Below are 25,437 nucleotides of genomic sequence, written 5' to 3' on the forward strand. Positions count from 1 at the left end.
GGGTTCAATTCCTCAAATCCCTCCCAAAAAAACAAAGAAAAAGAGCATAAAAATAATTTCTTCAATGTTTTGTGTTTTAAAGCCACAATCAGTGATCAGGGCTCCTGGTTTTGTTCTTAAGGGTCACTTCTGAAGGGATTTGAGGGACCATTTGGAGTGCTGGAAATTGAACTTGGGTCCATAGAGTGCAAGGCAAGTTCCCTACCCACTAAACTGTCTCTCTGGCCCATAATTATTTTGTGTGTGTGTGTGTGTGTATACACACCCATACATATACATACACATATATATGTGTGTATGTGTACTGTAGCACTGTAGCACTGTCCTTCCATTGTTCATCAATTTGCTCCAGAAGGCACCAGTAACATCTCAGAAAAAATTGTGAGACTTGTTATTGTTTTTGGCATATCAAATACGTCATGGGTAGCTTGCCAGGCTTTGCCGTGGACGAGATACTCTCGGTAGCTTGCTAGGCTCTCTGAGAGGGGTGGAGGAATCGAACCTTGGTCGGCGGCATGCAAGGAAAATACCCGACAATGCCCTACCCACTGTGCTATCACTCCAGCATATATATATATATATATATATATATATATATATATATATGTTGCAACTTCTTTTTGGGGGTCTGGAACCACATGTAACACTGCTTGGGAGTTGCTCCTAGCATGGTGTTAGGAGTTGCTCCTGGTAGTGCTTGAGGGACCATGAATCAAGAATCAAGAATCAAGCTCCCACAGAAAAAGCATGCATTGCAACTCTTGTTCATATTTCCAAGCCCCTGTATTTTAGCAACTTAAAAAAAAAACAAAAAAGAGCAAAAGACACACAGCCACCACCCTGTTGACTCAGCCACATGTTCCTGCTCTTTTGATTCATGACTAAATTTCCGACAAGACACAAGTCAAGCAGTTAGAATTCATGGACACATCAGTCCCCCTGGCTGAGAACTCTGATCTTCCCTTGGGATTGGGGTGGGCCAAGTCCCCTCCCTGAGAAGTCCCAGCAGGCACACCCATACCCTACGGCTGCAACCACGCCAATGGCTCAAGACCTCCATTTCACTAATACTCTTTACAGGGACACCAAACTGTGAAAAATTTCAGGTACTCCTGATGTCCAGGCTGAGAACTTTGGGATCTTTTCAACTTATTGGCCCAGACCATAGGTCCTAAAGAGTCTGGACGGAGTGACTGTGTGTGCAGCCATGTGACAATTCCAAATTTGTCAATACTGAAATTACAGTAGGAGCACACCAAATTACATGGAAAAGTAGCATAGAAACCAGCTAAACTCAACAAACTCAAAAACAAGAACTCTGAAGGCTCAATTAGCAACAAACAACTTAATAAATAAATTTTCTTATATTTTCTTTTACTGAAGTCTTTTTGATAATACATTTTTTTTTCTTTTTGGGTCACACCTGGCGATGCACAAGGGTTACTCCTGGCTCTGCACTCAGGAATTATTCCTGGTGGTGCTTGGGGGACCATATTGGATGCTGGGAATTGAACCCGGGTCAGCCGCGTGCAAGGCAAATGCCCTACCTGCTGTGCTATTGCTCCAGCTCCTGATAATATCTTTAGCCATTCACTTGCAACAAACAATATAAAACAAATTATTGTGTGCTGCTAAGAGGGCAGGCTTGGAGGGAAGTTTGGTAAATGGGGACAGTGGTGGAGGGGAGGTCACTTTGGTGTTGGATTGGTGTTCAAACATTGAAAGCCCATAACAACTGTTTTATGACCGACTTTGTAAACCACAGTGTTTAAATAAAGTATCTTATTTGCAAAAAAATAGAGCAAAAGGGGTCATCGTTAGTAATATTACCCTTTTGATACCGTGTTTTGTAATAGTTGACCACATGAGAGTGGAAATAAAGAATACATACCTCCTGTACAAAGACCTACTTGTACTTGTACATAACTGCCTGAATAGATGGCTTGGTAAATTTTTACAGCTGGTTGCAAAATGTAAAAATTTAAAAAAATGCACATTCAAGTATGTTCGTTTTTTATCTTAATCTGTTTAAATATTAGGCTTCCTGGCTTGTATAGTCACTGAAAGTGGCTTGGATTAACAGCATTTATTCTTGGTTCTTGGGGGGAAAAATGACACTACTTCTTAATTTCATATGTTTAAAAACATGAGTCCCCAAACAGCATTTACAGTAAATGTTTACATACATAACCTCACTTGACCTTAAAAACAACCCAGTGAAATATTATCATTATTTACAAGGTGAGAAGTCTGAAGGTCAGAAGGCCTCATTCTGTAAATATTGATTAAGGTTTACAGGCCTAGAAGAGGAGGGATTCCACGGGGCTGCTTGGCCCAACCTGCAAGCTTAAGAGGAATGTTCATTTTGGCTGCTATTAAGTGGGGATTTTGTCTATGGAAACAGGGTCTGTCCTTGTCTCCAATGCCAACTTTAACCTAGAATTACTCTTCTATCTTTCACAAAAAGCCACACTGCTGTCATTTCAGACACTGTGACGGTCACTCAGAGGTACTTCGAGATGGCAAGTTGGTAGGGTTGCCAGATAAAATATAGGACACCCAATTAAAATTGAATTTCAGGCAAGCTATAAATAATTTCAATATAAGTATGTCCTGTGCAATCTTAGAACACCCTTATTCTAAAAATTACTTATTATCTAAATGAAATTCAGTTTTAGCTGGGTGTCCTGTATTTTAAATTTGCTAAATCTGGCAAATTTACCAGACAGCTTCCTAGGCAAGAAGGAGCTGGGGACCTGGCCCAAATGTTCAGGACAACGAATCCACTAATTACGCCATAGATATTAAAGCCAGACTCTTTTTTGGGGGGGCATATCCTGGCTCCACTATAGGCTAGCTTAATTCAATCTCTCAAATCTCAGTGCTCCTCTTTGCCGAATAGCTGATATTTCCCTAGAATTATTGAGAATTAAATAATATTTTTTAGAATACTTATGATAAATAAGTATTTACCATAATTATCACTGGAGCGATAGCACAGTGGGTAGGGTATTTGCCTTGCACATGGCTGACCCGGGTTTGATTCCTCTGTCCCTCTCAGAGAGCCCTGCAAACTACCGAGAGTATCCCGGCCCACAGGGAAGAGCCTGGCAAGCACCTCATGCCATATTCAATATGCCAAAAGCAGTAACAACAAGTCTCACAATGGAGATGTTACTGGTGCCCGCTTGAGCAAATCAATGGACAATGGGAGGACAGTGCAACAGTGCTGCTTATAATAAAAACTTAATTAACTTTGTTGTTAGCCCTTTTCCATAATGCCTCTTTTCTCTGGAAAACACAGGAACGACAGTCCTTCAAATTGTCTATAATAAACCTATACCTACACCTCTCCCTGGAGTTGATCTTTCTGGAGTTTCTGACAGACCAGAACATGTTTTCATACAGTAATTGCAGTGCATGTGAATATTCTTTAAAATATATTTTTCTCTACTTAAAGAAAACTTTGTATATTGCATTTAGTTATGAAATAGTATAAATATGTTTATCTTCATTTTGAGAGGTTAGCTTCTTCATAACATTTGTAAATTTTTTGTATATTGTAAACTTTTCACATAATTTGATTTGCTGGGTTAAAACTACTATTCCACTGTACTCTGAATTTCCTGAGTTGCCTATTCATCAGGCACAAAAAAAATATTGTATACTGTGAATGATAAAGGTATCACAGCTGTGCAAAATGTCATTCTTTTGTGTGTATGTCTATATTTGTACACAGATACAGATAAGATATACACACCTATATATAGCATCATATGTAAAGCCATATATATACACAGCTTGAACAACATGATTTTAAATTGTGTGCCTTTACTTTGATGCTAATTAATTTTCTTTACCTCTTCACCTCTTCTATTCTTCTATCCCTACTAAGCTCTTGTGACTGAAAATCATAAGGATGAAAACCTTTATAATGACCCATTTCCACTTAGAAAATAGTAAAGAAATACAAAGTATCCACAATTATGAATAGAAAATAAATATAAACCATGTGTTCATCAAATTCTTGTTAGTCTCACTAAGGCTTCCTGTCAACACCAGGCTACTAGGAGTTAAGTCGGGGGAACCCAAAGTTAGACATTTGGCTACAGCAATGAGAGGGTTGGCCTCTCTTATCCCCTCATTGTCCAAGGGTAAGATGTATACACATGAACATAACAAATGTTTCTGGATCATAAATTTTTTATTACAAGGTTGCCACATGCTTCCACTTGATCCTTGTTTTTATTCTACCATGGGAAGGTCTGGGAGGCTAGCATGAGGGCTGTTGACATGGAAGAGCTCTTTGAATTTTCCTGACACTTTAGCAAGTGTGGTGATGATTCTGCACCTGCAATGATGCTAAACAATGAGGGATCATGCAAAGCTGTATAAAACCCAAGGGGTTTATGATCTATTTGTGGGTAAAAGGATGGAAAATAAAACACATTCGCGAATAACCACTGTACAAAAGAACAAGTGGTGAAGGATTTCGGATGAGTTCTGTTGACATACAACATAGGACCTGATGTTCTTGTTCAGATACTATGACAAGTGATCAGACAACCAGCACATTTGATAATGACAACTTTAAGATAAGACATCTTATCACTGAATTTCCATTTTTCCTTCCTTTCCTCTTCTACTCTCCTCATTTGGCTGGACTTAGACTTCTTCCTTTAGAGAAACACAAAAAATAACATTTTAAAATATTGTGTCTGCAGCATGACACCAAAAAACAGCATGCTTTGGTTTTCTTTCTTTCCTTTTTTTAAATAGAAGATTTCAGAAAATTTTCCAAATAGCAGCAGGTATAGCAAAAAAGTACACAAAACAGTATTTTAGTTCATATAAATATAAAATTTGGTCCTTTTATTTTATATTTAAAAATTTTAAATTGAATTACAGTGAGATACACAATTCCAAAGTTGTTCATAATTGGGTTTCGATTATATAATGATCCAATACCCATCCATTCACTAGTGTACATTTCCCACCACCCATGCATTGCCCCCAACCTGGCACTCTTCCCCCTTCTCTCTCACTCCATCCTCCTCTCCTTTTGGGCATTATGGTTTGCAATACAGATACTGAAAGATTATTATGCATATTCCTTTACTGTACTTTCAACAAGTATGTAGGGGGGCAAAGGGCAGTTAGGAGACAGAAGGGACCAGTATGGCAATAATAGCAGAAAGGATCACTCTGGACAAGAACTGACTCTTACTCTGTATTAACCAACAAAACTGTTTACAACACAATGTCCCCCAAGTGCCTGAGCAGCTGCTCTGTCTGTCCCGCTGGGGTTTGCTGCTGCTTCTGGAAATCTGCAGGGCCTTCAGCACAACCGTCTACTCAAGACCACAGCAGTTGTTACACATGTGCCTCAGCAACTCTGCATTGGAGCAAGGAGTTGAGGAGAACAATACCAGGAAGAGTCAGTCACACATACAAACAAATATGGATGTGTATCCCCTGTTTACCTTGGTTTATATGTTTGGGAAAACGCTCATCACTTTTACCTTCAGGGCCATTAGTTCCTGTTACAGAAATAGGATTAGTTAGCTTCCTGGGTGGTGGATACCTCTTGTTGCCTCAATTCCATACTCAGAAAGGGTCTCTGTATTTAGGGTGCATTTTTTTGGTTGCTATGTTGAGGTACTTAATACTTGGGTCTTTAAATCCACATCATCAGTGAAGCTTGTTCACTGGTGATGTGGATTGAACAATGAAATCTTCCGGGCATAAGGGCACTGGGGGTTAAAGCCTCAGCTCACCTTTGATCCTGTCTCTGCCACTTCTATTAGGTGACCCCTCTGCCTCCCTTGCCTCAAATCTGCCCACTTACTGCTACTGTCTTCTGCCCTGGTTGGGTTTTGAGTGTGAGAGGAGGGAGGTTGGGGGTCAAGTGCATGTTCCTACAGTGCAGGGCCAGACCCGGGACATCTGTCTCTGCTCTCCCAAGTCTCTCTCTTCACTCAGGCATGAACATGAAATTGAACAAACAAACACTACCTTGATGGACCCGCCCGAATGACCACAAGAGAAAGAAAGACCCTCTGTCCCCCTCTGCTTTGGAGGCTCATAATTACCTTTTGCACAGAGACCTATAAATTATGGAGATGGTTACAAGAGAGTAGCTAGCAGGTGAAATTGAGAAGGCTTGGGGTTCCAGTACAGCATGAGTGAAATGTTTATTCTAGTTGCAATGGGACCAAGGCCAGTACATCCCCTTCAACTCAGCCTTGGCTTCAGGAAGCCAGCCAGGAAGGCACAACCCACCACATTCCCGCAGGCACATCTTTGGACCTTTCCCACGCAGTAAAGAAAGCATCTTCAACTGCTGGCTGTAAAAATTATTGTCCTTTGAGTGTGAGGTGTGTGTGTGTGTGTGTGTGTGTGTGTGTGTGTGTGTGTGTGTGTAGGAGGGAGACATGGAAGTGACACTTACTGTGTCACTTTCTACACTATTGTTTGTAGCTTTCCTTGCTCTTTCCTCCCTCTGTTTGAAGAAATAATCCCATTATTTGAGAGGAGATTTGAACCAGTTCTTGGGGTGGGGGTGTGGGGCGGGGGTGGGGGGTGTTTCATTTTCAAAGGGAGAAAAAAAGGAACTAAGGTAGATTCAGCTCCTCAGGCAAACCCATCAATCTTGTCTGTAATTGGGTCTGCCGTTGGTGAGTAGCCACTTGGGAGGAAATTGCTCACCCATGTGGAGTGAATGAACTCTTTCAGGGTGCCAGCCTTCCACAGAGGGCCACAGATGGCCTCCTGCCAGAGGCATCCTCATGGTGCCTGGCTCTGCTGCAGGCTCAGCTCCTGGAGATAAGCATCTGTTTGCACTGCAGCTTCCTGTTTCAGCTGGGCTGGGGTCCCTTTTGAAAGGCACTGACATTCAAATGTATGTGGCTTCCGGTGACTGGGAAGAGGAGATGGAATCACTAAGAACTTTGAATCCCTTTGTTTGACTAAGAGAAGAGCAAGTCAGAGTTATGCCATGACGTCAAGGTGAAAGCTAATGAGGTCATGCATGCTTCCAGTCAATTAATCTCGAGCCATTTACAGCCAATGTTTATAAAGAAATGCCAACCCCATTGGCAGTTTGTCTATAATTGTTCTTAAGGATTGGCATGACTCCTTTCTTTCCTCTAAGAGATTCCAGATAATGCCTTGTGGCAACAAAGCTCAAGCAAGACTTACTCCTGGCCTCAACAATGTGAGATCACCTCTTCAATCTATTAGAGGCGTTGGGGATAAATAAATTAAGGAAGTGGAATTCCTGTGTTTATGCTTTCAGGCAACTTTACTGAAAGAACACTGAGCTGCCTACCACACTTTCCTGTTTTGAATGACTCTTCTGCATAAGGACCCAGTGACCAAATTCACATCTTGGTCGTTCCCATAAAATTCTTCAAGAGGATAGGTCTGCTTCTTCTTAAGTGAATTTTGTGACACAAAAGCCCATGTGCTTTATAGTTATTGGCTGGGATGAAATGGCCCATTGGATTTGCTCGAGCAGGCCCAGTAACGTCTCCATTGGAGACTTTGTTGTTACTGTGTCTGGCATATCCAATACTCTCGGTAGCTTGCCGGGCTCTCCGAGAGGGGCGGAGGAATCGAACTCGGGTAGGCCATGTTGGCTGCTTGTAAGGCGAACGCCCTACCCGCTGTGCTATCGCTCCAGCCCCTTGGATAAGCCAAGTAAAAATCTCCCAATTACTTCTTTATTGTATGGGAATGGTAGCACTGTAGCACTGTCCTCCTGTTGTTCATGGATTTGCTCGAGTGGGCACCAGTAATGTCTCCATTGAGACTTGTTGTTACTGTTTTTGGCATATCGAATATGTCATGGGTAGCTTGCCAGGCTCTGCAGTGCGGGCAGGATATTCTTGGTAGCTTGCTGGGCTCTCTGAGAGAGGCGGAGGAATCTAACCCAAGTTGGCCATGTGCAAGGCAAATGCCCAACTCACTGTGCTATCACTCCAGCCCGTATAGGAATGGTAGTAGGAAAAAAAGAATCATTAGTAGAAAAACATGAATATTTACTTGGTGCAAAATAAACTTAGAATATCTAGGTCTAGCCATTTTATTTTATTTTATTTATTTTTTTGGTTTTGGGGCTACACCTGCTGTGTTCAGGGATTACTCCTGGTTCTGTGGTTAGGGATAATTTCTGGTGTTGCTTGGAGGACCATCAGTGGTGGAACTCAGGCCAGTCACATGCAAGAGAAACTCCTTACCCTTGTACTATCTTGCCAGCCCAAGGTTTAGCTGTTTTAAAGAAATGAGAAGTCTTTCTTTTTTGTCTCCTGGAAAAGGCTGTCAAGAAGCTATATTTGTATTTGGGGCACAGTGCAGAGCTGAAGAAGGCATCATCAGTGAAATGATCCTGTCATGGAGCTGAGGACAAGATTGCTGAAAAATATTCCCAAAACACTTTCCTCTGAATCTCTCACCCTAATCACTCTGGATTGTGGCTCTCCGTTGACTTGTAGATCTCTTCCACTTGCATTAGTTCTCAAAGATTAGTATTTGGAATATACTTGAAAAAACCTAAAAGCATAGTGAGTGAAAGAATCAACAGAAAGACTGGTTTCTATATATTGTGAGGTGTCGATAAGGAGGAACAGTCAGGGCGTGGTGATAGCCAAAGAAAAACACTTGATGTGCTTGTTAGGTTTTCCCTTCAAACAAGCCAAGATGAAAACATTCGGGTTGGGGTGGGGTGGGGGTGGGGGGTGGAAATGCTCCCTGCAGGAAGAATGTATTGGCAACACCCAAAGTGTCTTAAGCAACATTAAACAACTTACAGCTCTTGATAGATGAGCCAGGAATTTGGAGTCTATATGCCCCTGGGAAATCTGCCAAGAACACTGCATGGCTATATATTTTAAATCTATCGCAACAGTGCGGACAAATTGAGGTTGTTCTCAACTCTGACCCTCACAGAGCTCCTCCCTAGCCAACGCTGCTTTCCTCTCCCCCTGGTGTTCTCGTCTTACTTCCTGCAAGAGAGCAAAATGTTCTGTACGGAATTTTATCTTTAAATTTCTATGACCAGTAAGGAGAGCCCAAGGGCATGGCTCAGGAAAATGGAAGAAACCAGGTGTGGGGAGTCTTCTTTTTCACAGTGTCTGTGCGTATTTAACAGTTTCAGAGTCCAAGAACACTGAAGTAGGTGCTGTTGTTTGAATAAAATCATGTTTTGACAAACTTGTCCTACCAGTTTCAACAAAAATGACACCTGTGAACCAGACTTAAAGGCCATAGTCAAATATTCTTAATATTTCTAAACTATTATCTAAATAGACCTTTGAGAAGACAAGATTATCTTATGGTCTTCTCCAGGCTGGTCTGACATGACAGGAACACTTAGGGAGGGAAGGAATCGGTGTCAGTGACTTCCTTCACTGCTGGGACTGAATCTGTCACAGAATGTCACACTATGCTGCCGACCCACCTGACATACCCAGGGATCTTGCTGCTATTGAGGGTGCCATTCTCACATTCTTTGACTCCCCTGAGGCAGATGAAATGACCTTTCTCCTTTTGTGCCACCTCTGGAGAAAGACACAAGTTGTTGGGTTTGGCTAGTGTCCTGCAAGCGCCAAAAGTTGAGATGCGGCCGTTCTTTTTTTCCTGAGCATCTTAGACAGGATTGATTAACGCTTGCGACATTGGGCAGAATGGAATTGGAGTTCTTGCAGAATGATGTGTTCCTCTGATTTTCCATTAATGTGGATTTGTGCCTCATCCTGCAGCTTGCCCCTTGAACCGATGCTGGATCTGCTTGTAGAGAGTGGGACCGCATGATGAGACTTTCATTTGACTTCCTCATGAGGAATCCTTCAAAGTGTTGGTGGGGATCTAAGCCAAGGAGACGAGTTGCACGATCTCCCAATGTAAACATGGACCAGCTTGAGGAGAGTCTTTTTATGCCCTGGGGGGGCCTAGCCTATTTGGGGTTTCCTTCTTACTGCAAAAACTCCACAGTAGGGCACTGTCCTGAGAGAACCTTTTCTTGCTTCATGGACATGTGTCCTGGACTCTAGTCTATGTCCCAGTCCTTGGACACAACCCTTCTCATGGTTTCTCATGGTTTTCTGCTTGTTTGTCTGTTTTGTTTTGGACCACACCCAGCAGTGCTCAGGGCTTGCTTACTCTTTATTCCTGGTTCTGAGTTCAGGAATCACTCCTTGTGGGTCTCAGGGGACTACTTAGTGCCTCTCTTTTCATGGTGACCCAAAGACAGCTTTGGTGTAATTATTTATATGTAATTATTATATGTGTTTCTGGGGATTGAACCAGGGTCAACGGCGTGCAAGGCAAGCCCCTACCAGCTCTACAGTTGCTGTATGCGGTGACCAGTGCATCCCCATGTCTGCATACAGGCACATGCATGGTGCTTTCTGCATGCAGCCACCCAATGCTTCTCATGGATTCGTTGACTTTCCAGCTTCGTTTCTTGCTTTTCTAGGATCAAAGAAAATGCACTGGATACCCACTAACTAGCATGAGTGCTATGCTCCATTCAGACACTGCTTTTATCTATAACATTCACAGTATTCTTATACATGATACCTTGCTTATTGGGAAGGAGGGGTGGGAGGTGGGTTTTGAGACCTCACCCAGTGACACACATACAGCTTTGTATTCAGGAAAGAGCCTTGGGGGTGTTTGGGAGGGACCATATGCAGTGCTGGGGATCAAATGGGGGTTGGTTTCATGCAAAGCAAACAATTTACCTCCTATTCTCTGTTCTCTGTCTTGAGGGTGCAGATGATACCTTCTTTCACTTGTAGGATTGAGGTTGGATATCACTTTGTTCAGGAAATATCAAATTTCCCAAGACTGGTTAAGTTTCTCTTTCTGGACATATAAACTACTTTGTGCCTCTCTTTTCATGGTGACCCAAAGACAGTTTTAGTGTAATTATTTGGGCTTTCTTACTTTCCTTACTGTGAGGGACATTGTTCCCTCTTGAAATGAAGAACAGATTCCCTCTGATGCCAGGAGTACCACAGGAACCAGATTTCAGCTGTTCATCCCTGATGAGGATGTTTGGGTTGAAAAGAGGTACCCAAGTTGAGTAAAGCCCTCCTTCTGGGGTGGCTGAGAATAATTAATATGGAGGTGGGAAGGCCCAACATTTAAGTCCAGGTGGGTTCAAATCTGAAAGCGCCTATGAGCATCTGAACTTCCTTCAGAGTGGTCTGAGGTTTCCATGGAGACAACATTGAACTCAGAGCTTCTCCATGTGTTCACACCTGTGTTCATTCTTCCATGGGAAGCTGGTTCAAGGCTCCTCTAAACTCCATTGCACCATTGACTTCTGGAGCTCCAAATATCTAAGAGATACTTGAGGATAAGATCCCAGCAGCTTGAAAAGAAGGACAGTGCTTTATTTATCATTGTATTCTCAGGACCCGGTAAAATACCTGGCACAGAATATGGTCTCAATAAATGTTGGCGTGCAGGTGGAGATGAATGAGATTCTGAGTGAGGCAGGCATTTGACATACTTTGTCAATAAATAAATAAATAAATAAATAAATACATAAATAAAGGAGGCAGCAACCGGGTTTCCCCTTGAAGGCATATAGTTCAGGTGTGTGAGATGTGTGGCAGGTAAACTGGGGAAGCAGGCTGGTTCTGACAGAGCTGGGCCTAGGATCTACTCTTTTCCTGATTTAGGGCGTATGCTGCTGGCTTCTGGCAGGAAGTAGAGGACATACATGATTTGAGAAGAATTGGATAAAGATATGAAAACTAGCAGATTGCTTGGTGTTTGGGACTATTGTCACCTCAGCATCTCTAGGCCTGCAGGCTAGAGGAGAAGGGGGTTAATACTGGCCACGAGAGAGGCCACAGAAAGGAAGAGTGACTTTCTTGGAGACATATTGTCAACGGAAATGCATACATTACATGCAGTTTAACAGAAAATATTCACTTATTTTTCCCTTGCAGGTGTTGGCATACTTCCTTCCTGTTCCAGCTGGAGGAAGAACACAACCAATGTTGTTACTGATTCAGTACCCATGACTGCCGGCTCCACCACATTTTGGTTAATGGGGTCTGGAGGTTGGAAAGAACAGTTTCTGAGTTTTAACCTTGTGTTCTGAAATTTCTGTTCTTCTGCGGTGCCTGTATCACTTCCCTTCCCCATCACCCCCCGCCCCCCGTCCGTGAAGGACCTTCAGAGTCATGAACCATTAGATGCTTCTAATATAGTTAGGCATAAATGAAAAGAATGGTGCCACTCAATTTATTTGCTTGATTCTTGTTAAAAATAATAGCTATCAGGATTTCTCCAGCTCCTACTATAGCTTTTTTCTCTCCTCTAGTTTAAATTGGAAGAATTTCAGATTTGGATCTTGAGCTTAAACTTCAATCAAGTATAAATGAACATAGAAAAGTTGAATTAGGTTTTTAACAACTAACACTATTTCATTTATTTCTATTATTTCTTAAGATAGAGCCTTCCCGTGTTCACTTTGGCAGCACATATACTAAAATTGGAATGATACAGAGAAGATTAGCACAGCCCCTGTACAAGGATGACATGCAAATTCGTGCAGCGTTCCATATTTTTAGACAGGGTGGGGGAGTGGGGGGTGGGAGGGATACTGGGTCTCGTGGTGGTGGAAAATGGGCACTGGTGGAGGGATGGGTACTTGATCATTGTGTGACTGAAGTCCAAGCACAAAAATTTGTAAGTCTACAACTGTTCACCATGGTGTTTCACTAATAAAAATTTAAAAAGTGAATAAATAAATAAATAAAAAAGTAACTCCTGGAAAAAAATACAATTAAATTAAAAACATTAAATAATTTGCCTATTTACATATTTTTAATAAATCATAAAGAATAAAAAAAAGATAGAGCCTTCCACATGGATAATGATATAGGGGCAAAGAAATAGGCAGAATTAGAGGGGCAAAGAATGGCCCTAAATAAAGGAATTAGTGGTATGTGATGACAGAAAATCGTAAGAAATGAACATCAAAATTTAGTCATCTTAGCATCCATCCCGTTTTACTCATTTACCCACTATAGGTCTAGTGAAAAGGCCTCACTCTTTTCTTTTAGCTAAAAAAGGTATAAAAAGAGATGCATATGTTCCTTTCTCTGGAATCCTGCTTAGGAGAATCCTCCCATATACAAGACCCTTCCTGCCCTCTTGATCTTCTGTTCTTTTAAATAAAATCTCTTCTGAATTTGGTCACTGCGTGCAGTCCTGTTTCCAGTTCCAGCTGTTCAAAGTAAGAACTTGAGCACTCTGTGACAATGATAGGGTCCTGAGAGTCCCCGCCCAGAGAGAGACACTGCAGCAGGGGTTGTGAGCTTAATGGTTCAGTGGGGTGCAGGCTGTGCCTGGTGATGTGGCCAGTGGACATAAGGTTCTGGGGATCAAGTTCAGGGTTTCTCCTGTGCTCCTTCACTTGGAGTTATCAGTGACCTGTTCTTATTCATTTAAAATTTTCATGCTACCATTTTGCTTGTATGTCTGTTTGTAAATATATGAGATCTAAACAAGCAGAGTTTGAATTTCCGGTGTCTCTTAGTCAAGGTCTCTGTGGAATGTGTTCCTAAATCCGCAATCTCATAATTTAAATTCTATCATTTAATTCCCTTCCTTCCTTCCTTCCTTCCTTCCTTCCTTCCTTCCTTCCTTCCTTCCTTCTTTCCTTCCCTCCATCCTTCCTTATCTTTCATACATGCCTGGGGGAATTCACATATTTAATATATACATACTCAATGTCTACCATATACCAGGTACTCTTCTAGGCAACTGAGATATAGCAGTGAACACACTAAAATTTTTTGCCTATATTCTAGGGGTGGGAGACATACAATAAACAAGATATATAAGTAAATATATAGCATTTTAAAACATTGAGTATTATTTGGGAGGAAAGGAAAATGGAAGAGTTGGGCTTCAATTTTTTTCAGAGTGATCAAGGAATGTTCCTATTTAATTAGATCGTACAGAACCAATGTAAAATGAAGCCACACTTTGTGTTACAATTTTGTTTCTAAAATCCTTTAAACATAGAGATTATCAGGGATTTTTCAGAGAGATCCTCTGAGCCCTGCAATTCTTATCTGTAAAATGACAAGGTGAAGGGGATTCAGGGAAGACTTAAATGAATAACTATAATGAAATAGGATCTAGCTTAATATGTTTACATAATACTCTTTCATCTTGGCTTCTACCATTCTTTAACTCTTACATCCTATTGGCTGTGCTGTCAACATAGGTCCAGACTTGGACTGCTGCTGCTACATTTTCACCACCATTGGGTCTGCTTTATTGTCAGACGCACCTGATGTGACCTCTCCTAATAGCGCAGGGCAGTCAGAGTGAGCCATGGTCCAATCCTCTACACCTTTCCTTGTTTCTCCTGTACATTAGTTCCCGCAGATACATGGGGACATAGACAAAGAGGGGCACTTTGATCTTCCCTACAGCTTTTTTCTTCTTTTTTTTGACACACCCAGCAATGCTCATGGGTTACTCCTGGCTCTCACTCAGGAATTACTTCTGGGGGTGCTTGGGACCATATGGGATGCTGGGAATTGAACCTGAGTCAGCTGCGTGCAAGGTAAACACCCTATACGCTGTACTATCACTCCAACTCCCGTTTCCTCCAGCTTTACCCTCACTCATTCCCCTTTCTTTGGACTCTCTTCATGTTTGGGGGAAGGTCATCAGTTTTCCTGCCTCTTTTGCCTTTATCTTCTTTCTGACTGACATTATCCCCCAATTTATCCACTTCTCTAAATCCCTTGAGCCTTGGCAACTTGGCAACCCAAACAACTTTTCCACCCTGCCATACCTACACCTGAACCCCAGAGTCTGTTCTGCTTTTGTCTTATTTTCATAGCACTCATCATTTTTACACACCTAGATAAGCTAGACCAAAGATCCATTATATCTCTGCTAGAAATGTCTTTTTAAAAAATTTTTTTATTAGTGAAACACCATGAGGTACAGTTGTAAACTTACAAATTTTGTGCTTGGGTTTCAGTTATACAATGATCAAGTACCCATCCCTCCACCAGTGCCCATTCCCCACCTCCAATGCTCCCAGCATCCCTCCCACCCGCCCACCCCATCATTCCACCCCACCCCTGTGGTAGGGCACTCCCTTTTGTTCTCTCTCTCCTTTTGGGTACTGTGGTTTGCAAAAGAGGCATTGAGTTGCAATCGTGTTTGGTCTATTGTCTATTTTCAGCATGCATCTCTCAGCCTGGGAGGATCTTCCCAATACCCTTTACTTGGTGCTCCCCTCTCTATCTGAGCTGCCTTCTCCCCCAGCATGTGCGTCTGGCCTCCAAGCCATGGAGTGAGCCTCCTAGTAATTATCTCGGCTATTCTTGGATGTTAGTCTCCCAATTTGTTACTTTATTTTCCCCAGATGAATGCAATCTTTCTATGTTTGTCCCTCTCTTTCTGACTCACTTTGCTTAGCATGATACTTTCCATGTAGTACCACTTGTATGTAAATTTCATGACTTCACCTTTTCTAACAGCTGCATAGTACTCCATTGTGTAGATGTACCAAATTTTCTTAAACCAGTCATCTGTTCTTGGGCACTCAGGTTTTTTCCAGATTTTTGCTATAGTGAATAGTGCAGCAATGAACATAGAAGTGCAGATGTCATTTCGACTGTACTTTTTTGCCTCTCCGGGATATATTCCTAGGAGTGGTATTGCTGGGTCAAATGGGAGCTCAATTTCTAATTTTTTGCGAATTGTCCATACTGTTTTCCAAAAGGACTGAACCAGTCGGCATTCCCACCAGCAGTGAAGGAGTGTCCCTTTCTCGCCACATCCATGCCAACACCGGTTGCTTTTGTTCTTTTGGATGTGGGCCAGTCTCTGTGGTGTGAGATGATATCTCATTGTTGTTTTGATCTGCATCTCTCTGATGATTAGTGATGTAAAGCATTTTCTCATGTGCATTTTAGCCATTCGGATTTCTTCTTTGGGAAAGTTTCTGTTCATTTCACCACCCCATTTTTTGATGGGGTTAGTTGTTTTATTCTTGTAGAGCTCAACCAGTGCTTTGTATGTCCTTGATATCAACCCTTTACCAGATGGGTATTGGGTAAATATCCTTTCCCATTCTGTAGATTGTCTTTGTATTCTGGTTATTTATCTTCATCAGTTAGTTCACCTGCCTGGAACAGAGTCTGGAACCGCTGGTGTTCAGTAAGTATTTGCTCGGAAATAACTAATGATTTCTGTCTGTTTGTATCTTTCACAAGCACACACACAAACACACACAAATACACACACACACCGCATTCTATATTTCATTTTTATCTCATTCTCTCCTTCGTCTGAAGCTTGTCACTCACATTATTCAATTATATTGTAAGGTTGGTTGAAACCGTTGAGACACCAGAGAGATAGACATTGGATTGTATCTGACTGACCCTGGTTCATTTCCTGGCATCGCATACGATCTCCGGACCTCTTCCAAGTGAAACCCCTGAGCACAGAGGCAGGAATAAACCCTGAAGACCTATGGGCATGGTCTCTACACACCCACCTCCCTAAAAAAGGGGAGAAATATGTATGTTTCTTCCTCCCAACTAATTCTATCCCCACTTTTTTTTTTGCCCCTGACCTTCACTAGTTCATATATTGAGATACTAATACCCAGTGTGTCTATGTTTGGAGATGGGGCTTCTAGGGAAAGGAAGTAATGATGGTGAAATAAGATTCTAAAGGTTGGCTCTGACTTAATACGCAGCGTCTTGAGAGTAAGAGTCATCAGAGAACTTGCACTTTCCTTTTCTTTTTGGCTTATACTTGGAGCAAAGGCCATCAGTAAGCCAGGAAGGGAACTCTAACCAGGAATTCCACTGACTTACCCTTGAGTTCAGAATTCTAGCTTTCATCATGGTGAAGAAAATCAATTCCTGTTTTGAAGCTGACTAGCATAAGCAATTTTATTATGGCAGTCTTTTATGAGTGATGCACCTACCCAAGCATTTACTCCTGTGAGTCGCCTTCAGGAAGATTTTGCCAACTGCATTAGTCCACAGGGACATTCATTTCCTAACTTTGAATACATACGAGTTCTAGATACAGGTTCTATAACATTTGAATTTGATTATAACTTGCAGCGTTGTTTTCTGTTTTGTGTTTGTACGTATCCGGTCTAAAGCATAAGCTGCTTTATTGGGGCAGAGGCTGAAGCAAATACCAGTCTGGTGAGCCAGATTCCTTTTGAAGAAAGCGCCTTATTCATGCAGGGGATCATGGAAATTTTTTACTGCTCAATGTGCCCCAGATGATCTTGACATGAAATTGGATCCAAGTCTCATAAATGCTGGGCCAGGACTATATATTGTCTGTAAGGACCCTTTTGGGTTATCGTGAAGTACCTCAAAAGAAGATGACAAATTCATAACAAAATAAATGAAACTTTTTATAAAAATAAATTTGAAGCAAAGTGAAACTTCTAGGACACCAAAGTATGTCTTCTGACATCCGATGAAGAAATAAGAGTCAGGTTATCAAAGAAATCCTGGCTCCTACTCATATCTGTCAGTTTCCTATAGTGTGTTCCTGTGAGAAGAGTTGTCAGAGCTAGTGTGGAACGGAAATAATGAGGAAGAACAGGTGAAGTGAAAGAGCATGAACTGCACCATCATTGATCCAGCAGGCAGGCATTGAAAAAGATGAGAAGATACACATTTAGATAATTATCTACAAGGAAATGAAAAAAAAGGTAAAGGTAAGGTAAAGGCCCTCCCGTTGATCGTCGATTTGCTCGAGCGGGCCCAGTAACGTCTCCATTGGAGACTTTGTTGTTACTGTGTTTGGCATATCGAATACTCTCGGTAGCTTGCTGGGCTCTCCGAGAGGGGGAAAAAAAAAGAACAACAATGAACCTTTGGTGTTTAACTTTATGGGAAAAGGCTGCAGCCTTGTGTAGAAATTTTCAACTTATGCATTTCCATATAATACATTTATGCAAACTATAGTATCACCAACTATATATGGTTTTGAAAATTCCTTTATCCAAGTTGCTATATCATATTTGGCAGTTGAGGTCCAAGATCAGTTTGCAAACTTCTCTTTGATTTGAAATACACACCAACTACTGCAGTTTTGGAACAGAAAGTTAACCAAGTTGAAAGCAATATAATTCAGAGTGTTTGTTGATGACTTAGAAAAAACACTTCAGATGAGAAAGCAGATGCCCATTTTCATAGACATTCTGGAGGAAATCTGGGTGCCTTTCAAGCTTTGAATAGCACTGGCATTGATTATGGCTATTTTAACTTGTAAAGGCACATACAGAACTCACCAACAGAACCTGTCAAACTGGCATTGATTATGGCTATTTTAACTTGTAAAGGCACATACAGAACCCATCAACAGAACCTGTCAAACAAGAATGTAGCACTGTCCTCCCGTTGTGTTGTTCATCGATTTGCTTGAGCGGCCCAGTAACATCTCCATTGTGAGACTTGTTACTACTGTGTGTTTGCCAGGCTTTGCTGTGCAGGTAAGATACTCTTGGTAGCTTGCTAGGCTCTCCAAGAGGGACGGAGGAATCAAACCCAGCTCAGCCGGGCCAGCGCCGCACAAGGCAAATGCCCTACTGCTGTGCTATCACTCCAGCATGAGTAGGAGGGCCGCTGTGGTGAGCCTTGAAGCCTAGGGCTTTGGCCTGGGTGGAGCGCAAACAAGAATAAGTGGAGAATATCAAAGAGTGATGGTTATCAGAAAGCTGAACAGGACAAACCCAAAAGAAAAAGTCAGAAAAGTGTGTCTGCATGTTTGAAGAGGAAGGAGTGAGTGGGAGGTCTGGGGTTGAAGTGGAAGGGGTTTGAGTGTGTGTCAATAATGCAAGTCCAAGTGGATGGAAGGGGTGATGCTTTGGAGTACTAACTGACTTGGATTCCAGGCAGACTAATTCTCAACAAATTATTCACTTACTTCTCAGACTTAATTTCTTTCTTTTTCAAAAATATTTTTTAAAAACTGAATCACAGTGAGACACATAGTTATAAAGTTGTTCATGATTGGGTTTCAGTCATATAATGTTCCAACACCTGTTTCTTCACCAGTGTGTGTTTTCCACCACCAGTGGTTCTGGTTTCCCTCCCATCACCCCCCACCCCAGACTGTGTCTATGGAGGGCACTTTTCTTCTCTCTCTCTCTCTCTCTCTCTCTCTCTCTCTCTCTCTCTCTCTCCATTTCCTTTTGGGCCTTATGGTTTGCAATACAGATACTAAAAGGTTCTCTTTACCTACTTTTCCAACACTCAGTTTTTGTCCAAGATAATCATTTCCAATTACTATTTTCCAACTATTACTTTCATACTTGAGGGCTGGAGTAATAGCACAGTAGGTAGGGCATTTACCTTGCATGCAGCTGACCCGGGTTCGATTCCTCTGCCCCTCTCAGAGAGCCCTGCAAGCTACCGAGAGTTTCTCGCATGCATGGCAAAGCCTGGCAGGCTCCCCTTGACATATTCAATATGCCAAAAACAGTAACAACAAATCTTACAATTTGTTGAGACGTTACTGCTCGAGCTAATCAATGAATAACGGGAAGACGGTGCTACAGTGTTGTTTTTATGCTTAATTCTTTATCTGAAAAATCATGGCAGTCTTTGCCTCATAAGATTGGGCTGAGGATTTACTAAGGGAACATGGCTAAGCCAGAAAGCAGGAAAATCTGAAAAGAGTCATAAACAAGAGTGTTGTTATGAGCCTCTGTGTGTGTGTGTGGCAGCGGGGGCACATTGGAGGGGGGAGAGTAGTGTATACTGAGAACAGGGACAGGCACTGGATGCTCATTGTTTGGAAGGTACTGGAAGGTGGGGTGGGAGAGACGCAGAGGAGGAGAGCATGGGCATAGAGGAGCCTGGGCCTATGTGCCACAGTGGAGGGAATAAATACATAATGGGACGTATTATACTGGGCTCATTCTGCTGAAGAATTTAGCACAGCATCAATTCTTACTTTTCATTGAGAAAGTAGCACAAAATCTCTGAGGTCTTTATCTGCACTCTTGGGCTGTGAATGTTAAAAAGAAATTAGGGTTATAGCCCCAGGGCCTGATCTCTGAGGAGCCTTGTGCTCTGGGGAATAATAGGAGCATTGCTCTGTAAAGCATTGTACCCATTTATTATTTTTCCCAGGAGGCTATCAGGGGGAAGTCTTGGCCCCCTGACAGTGTAATAAATAGTCAGGACCTTTTCTCATCCTTGCTGAGAACATACCGTGTCCAGCTTGGCCAACCAAAATCCTACAATCCCTGAATGACTTTTTCATCCCTCTCTTTATTTTTAAAAAATTTAAAAGACATATCTGGTATGTTTGGGAGAGGGAGAGGAGAAAGGATATCAGAAATAGCACATTTCAAAATACGCATGCAAACAACATGTCCAGGCAGACTTCAGGGTTTTGATGTCCACTGCGTCCAGCCAGTTGCTCTTTCCTTAACTCTCGGCCAGATAAGACTGTTTTCTTCTACCTGATACGGTGGGAAAAGCTGCAGTCTTCATCATCCTCACTCATCTGGATCCTTCATCGGAGTTCCCTAAATATTCCCAGGAGCCAGTGCAGTCAAGGGCTGATGGGTTTTTAAGAGCTACTTAAAGCTTCGCAAGAAGTGGGGCTGGAATGATAGCACAGCGGGTAGGGCGTTTGTCTTGCACATGGCCGACCCTGGTTCAATTCCCAGCATCCCATATGGTCTCCTGAGCACTGCCAGTTTCTTGAGTGCAAATCCAGGAGTAATGCCTGAGCATTGTTGGGTGTGACCCCAAAAAGAAAAAACAAAACTACAGAAGAGGTTACTGTAAATGACTTTGTGATCATTATAAGACTTTACTGCGGGTGGGGTTGTGCCTCAGTGGCAATCTTTCATGTGTGAGGTCATGGGCTGGATACTCTGCACTGCAAAAACAAAATAAAACCCAAACAAATAACCCGCCAACAAAACAAAGGAAAGCAAAGCAAAACAAAGCTTCATTGAAGAACAGATTGCTGACTGATAGTGCATCCATGTTTGGGGAAAGATAATCAGCTGTGACTTGGCAGTGTGCCACTACACCTTCCTTCTGGGACTAAGATGTCAATGATCTGCCAGATCCTAGGAAAGAGCCCAGGAACCTGACATGAGGAGCTTCCACTCTCTCAGGAGACCCTTACATCCAAGGCATGGCCTAGATATATTATTTCCATGGGAAAGAAAATGTGCTGGGATAGTGAAGAGGCTATTCTGTTTTGTTTGTCTGGGGGCTGGTGGTGCTCAGGGGTTATTCCTGGCTCTGCATTCAGGAATAACTTCTGGTGGTGCAGAAGGACCATATGGAAAGTTCCATCCTGGGGAATTGAACCTGGTTGGCTGTGTGCAAGGCAAGTGCCATATCCACTGTGCTATCTGTTTGGCCCCCGAACAGACTATTTTAAGAATACTCTGAGTCAACAGTACTGCTGTGTGACCTGAGTAATGTGCCCACCCTGAGAGACCTGGAGAAGCAGGAGTGTGTATCAGCGGTGGGTTGAGCCTCTTCCCAACCTCAGTCCAGTCTCTGAGGTCTCTGATGGGCAGTGTGATGGACAACCAAGTTTTCCCAGCCCCATACCTGCACTTTAGGTACAACTGGGGAGTGACCAGACTTCCCTTTCTCTCCACTGGCTCCTCCCATGATACTCCATACCTCATTGCTGCTCAAAATGTATTCAGGAGAAGGCAAGATATTCAAGTTTTCAAGCTACTTTATCATGAGGAGTTTTCAAATTTTCCACTAATGATAGTTACCGACATTTGAAACTTGAGACAATGCCTGATTTCCAACTTCTTATAAAAATTGAGTGTTTTAGTCTCAACAGACCATATTTCCTTCTGTTACAAAGCTATAACTTTAGATTGCATTGGAGCTGTGCAGTCTTACAGTCCTCAGCCCTAATTCTTGTTTAAAATGAACCTGTTTTACTCAAATCCTTGGGAGTTCATAGATATTGTGGTTCCCACTCCCAGGGTAAGTGTTTGATATTCATCAGATTTGAACTTCAGTCTGTGAGCTAGAGTCACCTGGTTGTCTCCCCCGCTCTTCTAGGAAAAGGGAATAATCAACCCAACTTCATATGTTATCATGAGGATTATATAAGATAAATTTATATAGGACTGATCCCTGACTACTCCTTATTAGGGACATCTAAGGACAGCTATTCAGGGTAGTCAAAAAGTGCTCAAGGATCAAGTGTTTACTTTTTGCTTCTGTTTGTTTGTTTGTTTTGCATTTTCGGGTCACACCTTTAGTTACACAATGGTTACTCCTGGCTCTGCACTCAGGAATTACTCTCCTGGAGTGCTTAGGGGACCGTATGGAATGCTGGGGATCCAACCCGGGTCAGCTGCATGCAAGGCAAACGCCCTGCCTGCTGTACTATAGCTCCAGCCCCCCAAGGGTTTTTTTTCCCTTTTATTTTTAATCACATTTCCCCTAATCTCTACTCATAATTATTTTTCCCTCTGCTTATCTCCAGCTCATAGAAATAAATAAAACTTTTCACTGGACAGATATGCAATGGAATATTAACTAAGAATCATTGAAGGTGCTGAAGAAACCAACATGCAGGAAAGACCTATTACCATTACTATCATGAATAAGGCACAGCTCTGTGCCTCAAGGAGTTCATGGCTTAGTCTAATATGACCTGTTGAGCTTTACATGAGGACATAGAAGTATCAAGGAGGACATAGCAATGAAAACAGTTGTAAGAATCACTTCCATGTTTAACCCATAAAACATGTTCATCTCAGAAGAAGGCCTTGCATCATTTGAAAGTTTTCATGGTGTAAATGCTTTCACATGCACAATTTCCAGTTATCAACGATATGTCTACTAGTATTTTAAGTTATTAACATAAAATACACAGAAAACTAAAACAGCCGATTGACATACCAGAAGATATATGGCTAGAAATAAGAAAAAAAGATTAGTTCCTATTAAACAGACTGGTGACAATCTAAAACATATTTCATTTTCAATTTTTAATTTTTTTCTTTTTGGGTCACACCCAGAGATGCACAGGGGTTACTCCTGGACCATGCAATCAGGAATTACTCTTGACGGTGCTTGGGGGACCATATGAGATGCTGGGAATTGAACCCGGGTCAGCCACATGCAAGGCAAATGCTCTATCTGCCGTGCTATTGCTCCAGCCCCCAATTTTTAAATCTTAATGAAAGATTTACAACATAAAAGCAGTGTTAGCTACCTCCACATTATTGTAAAACCAATCTTCAGAACTTGCTTACCAGAAACAAAAAAATCCAAAACACTATTTTTTCAGGGTGAGGTGGGGGTCAGTGTTGAAGGGTCACTAGCCCTCAGGTGGTGGGAGTGGTTTAGGAACACTGCATTTCTGAAACATTACTATCAAAAATATTGTATACCGCAATACCTAAAACAAAGCTTGCAACCCCCCGAAACTCTGTACCCAGGAGGAAAACAACCTATCGTCCCACTTCCTCAGTCACTGATGACTATTTCTATGCCATATGACATAGAGAGTTGAAAATGATTACTCTGGATAAGAACTGCATGCTGAAAGAAGGTAAAAGAATAAACATTATAACCTCTCAGTATCTGTATTTTTTTTTCCAAGGAAATAGGATCAACAATTTTAAAGCAAAAGAAGTCAACTGGCCAAGGAAATTCTGAGAAAAAAGGAGAAAAATGAAAAGATCACATTTCATGATCTCAAACTAAATTAAAAACAACAATAATCAAAATGGTATAGTTCTGGGTGGTCCCTCAAAAAACAGAGCAAAACAAAACAAACTATAACCATGCACACACGGCAATGAAATTGAGACGGGAATAAATACATACTTATGTGCGCATCTGATCTATGACAAAGTTTTCAAGCCTATAAAATGGAGAAGGGAGAACCTCTTCAAAAATGCTTTTGAGAAAACAGGACAGCCAAATGTGTGTGTGTCTGTGTGTCTGTGTGTATGTGCGTTAGAAAGAGAGAGAGAGAGGGAGAGACAGACAGGGAGAGAGAGAGAGAGAAAGAGAGAGAGAGAAAGAGGGAGAGATCAGAGTACTATCTAATATTGTACACAAAAACTACCATTAGACCATGGACCATATAATACTTAGAAATAAACATAAAGATATATATATATATAATATATTTTCCAGGACCTCAACATAAAGAGATGTATTTGGAATCTTGACTCTTTGGCAAGGAAACAAAAGCAAGAATAAACAATTGAAACTACATCAAATAAAAACGTTTCTACACAGTGAAACTGCTACAAAAACAGAAAGGCAATCTAGCAATTAGAAGAAGCTATTTTCACAACACACATTCAATAGGAGATTAATTTCCAAACTATATAAAGTACTCACACAATTTAACATGAAAAGTAAGCAAGCAAATAAAAAATATATATGAGCCTAAGACCTGAACAGACACTTTCCCAAAAGAGTCACATATACAGGCACCTGAAAAATGCTCAATATCATTTATTATTAGGGAAATGTAAATCCAAACCACAATAACGTATCACCTCACATTGGCAAGAGAGGTCAAGATAAAAATATTTGAAATTCCAAGTGTTGGCAAGGATGTGAAGAAATAGAAACTCTGGGACACTGTTGGTACAAATATAAAATAGAGAACACCCTATGGAAAAATGGTATGGCGATTCCTTAAAAATTGAAAATGAAAGAATCTTTTAATCCAGCAGTATCATTTGTAGGCGATTACCATAAGGGTATAAAGACACAAAGTTAAAAGAATATTTGTACATATTTATCGCTGAATTATTTGCAATAGCCAAACATGGAATCAACCTAAATGCCTGCTAAAAATGACAGGGTATGTGCTGTGGTGTATAAACTCGGTGAAATATTACCTGGCTATTAAAAAGATGAAATGAATCTTTTCTTGGACAAATAGATAAAAAGTGTTTATGGCAACTTAAATCAGTAAGAAAGTGAAAGACTATGGTTTCACTCATAAATGGTTAATGATTTGATAATAAATAGTAAAAGTTATTTCTAGACTTGGCAAAAACTATGGTGTCAAAAACCAGAAAGAAAGGGAAGGGGTACGAAAGGGGTCTAGAATGGCAGTTGTGGAGAGTCTTCTTCATGTAGAGTATGTCAGACCTCTGCAATTCTATAATATTGTTGAGCATTGAGAAATAAATTTGAAAAAAATAAGAAATCAGTGCTGATGATACCTGAGTAGGAATATAGAAAGTGGGGGCTGAAGAGGTAGCACAGAGGATAAGGCACTTGCCTTGCATGAGGCTGGTCCTGGCTTGATCCCCAGCATCCCATATGGTTCCCAGAGCACCACGAGGAGTAATTCCTGAGTGCAGAGCCAGCTGGGTTTCATCCAAAGCAAATTATTTTTCTTTTTGGGTCA

General features: G+C 41.5%; 1 non-coding gene across 1 annotated transcript; it reads left to right on the forward strand.

Annotated features, from left to right (window-relative positions):
* Positions 1-12,484: 12,484 nt before the first annotated feature.
* LOC130021475 (U6 spliceosomal RNA) lies at positions 12,485-12,591 on the forward strand. The gene has a single exon (XR_008792175.1). It is a non-coding gene; the product is annotated as a U6 spliceosomal RNA (small nuclear RNA).
* Positions 12,592-25,437: the final 12,846 nt, after the last annotated feature.

The sequence above is a fragment of the Sorex fumeus genome, unplaced genomic scaffold (assembly GCF_029834395.1).
Source record: "Sorex fumeus unplaced genomic scaffold, SorFum_2.1 ptg000015l, whole genome shotgun sequence".
Classification (NCBI taxonomy): domain Eukaryota; kingdom Metazoa; phylum Chordata; class Mammalia; order Eulipotyphla; family Soricidae; genus Sorex; species Sorex fumeus.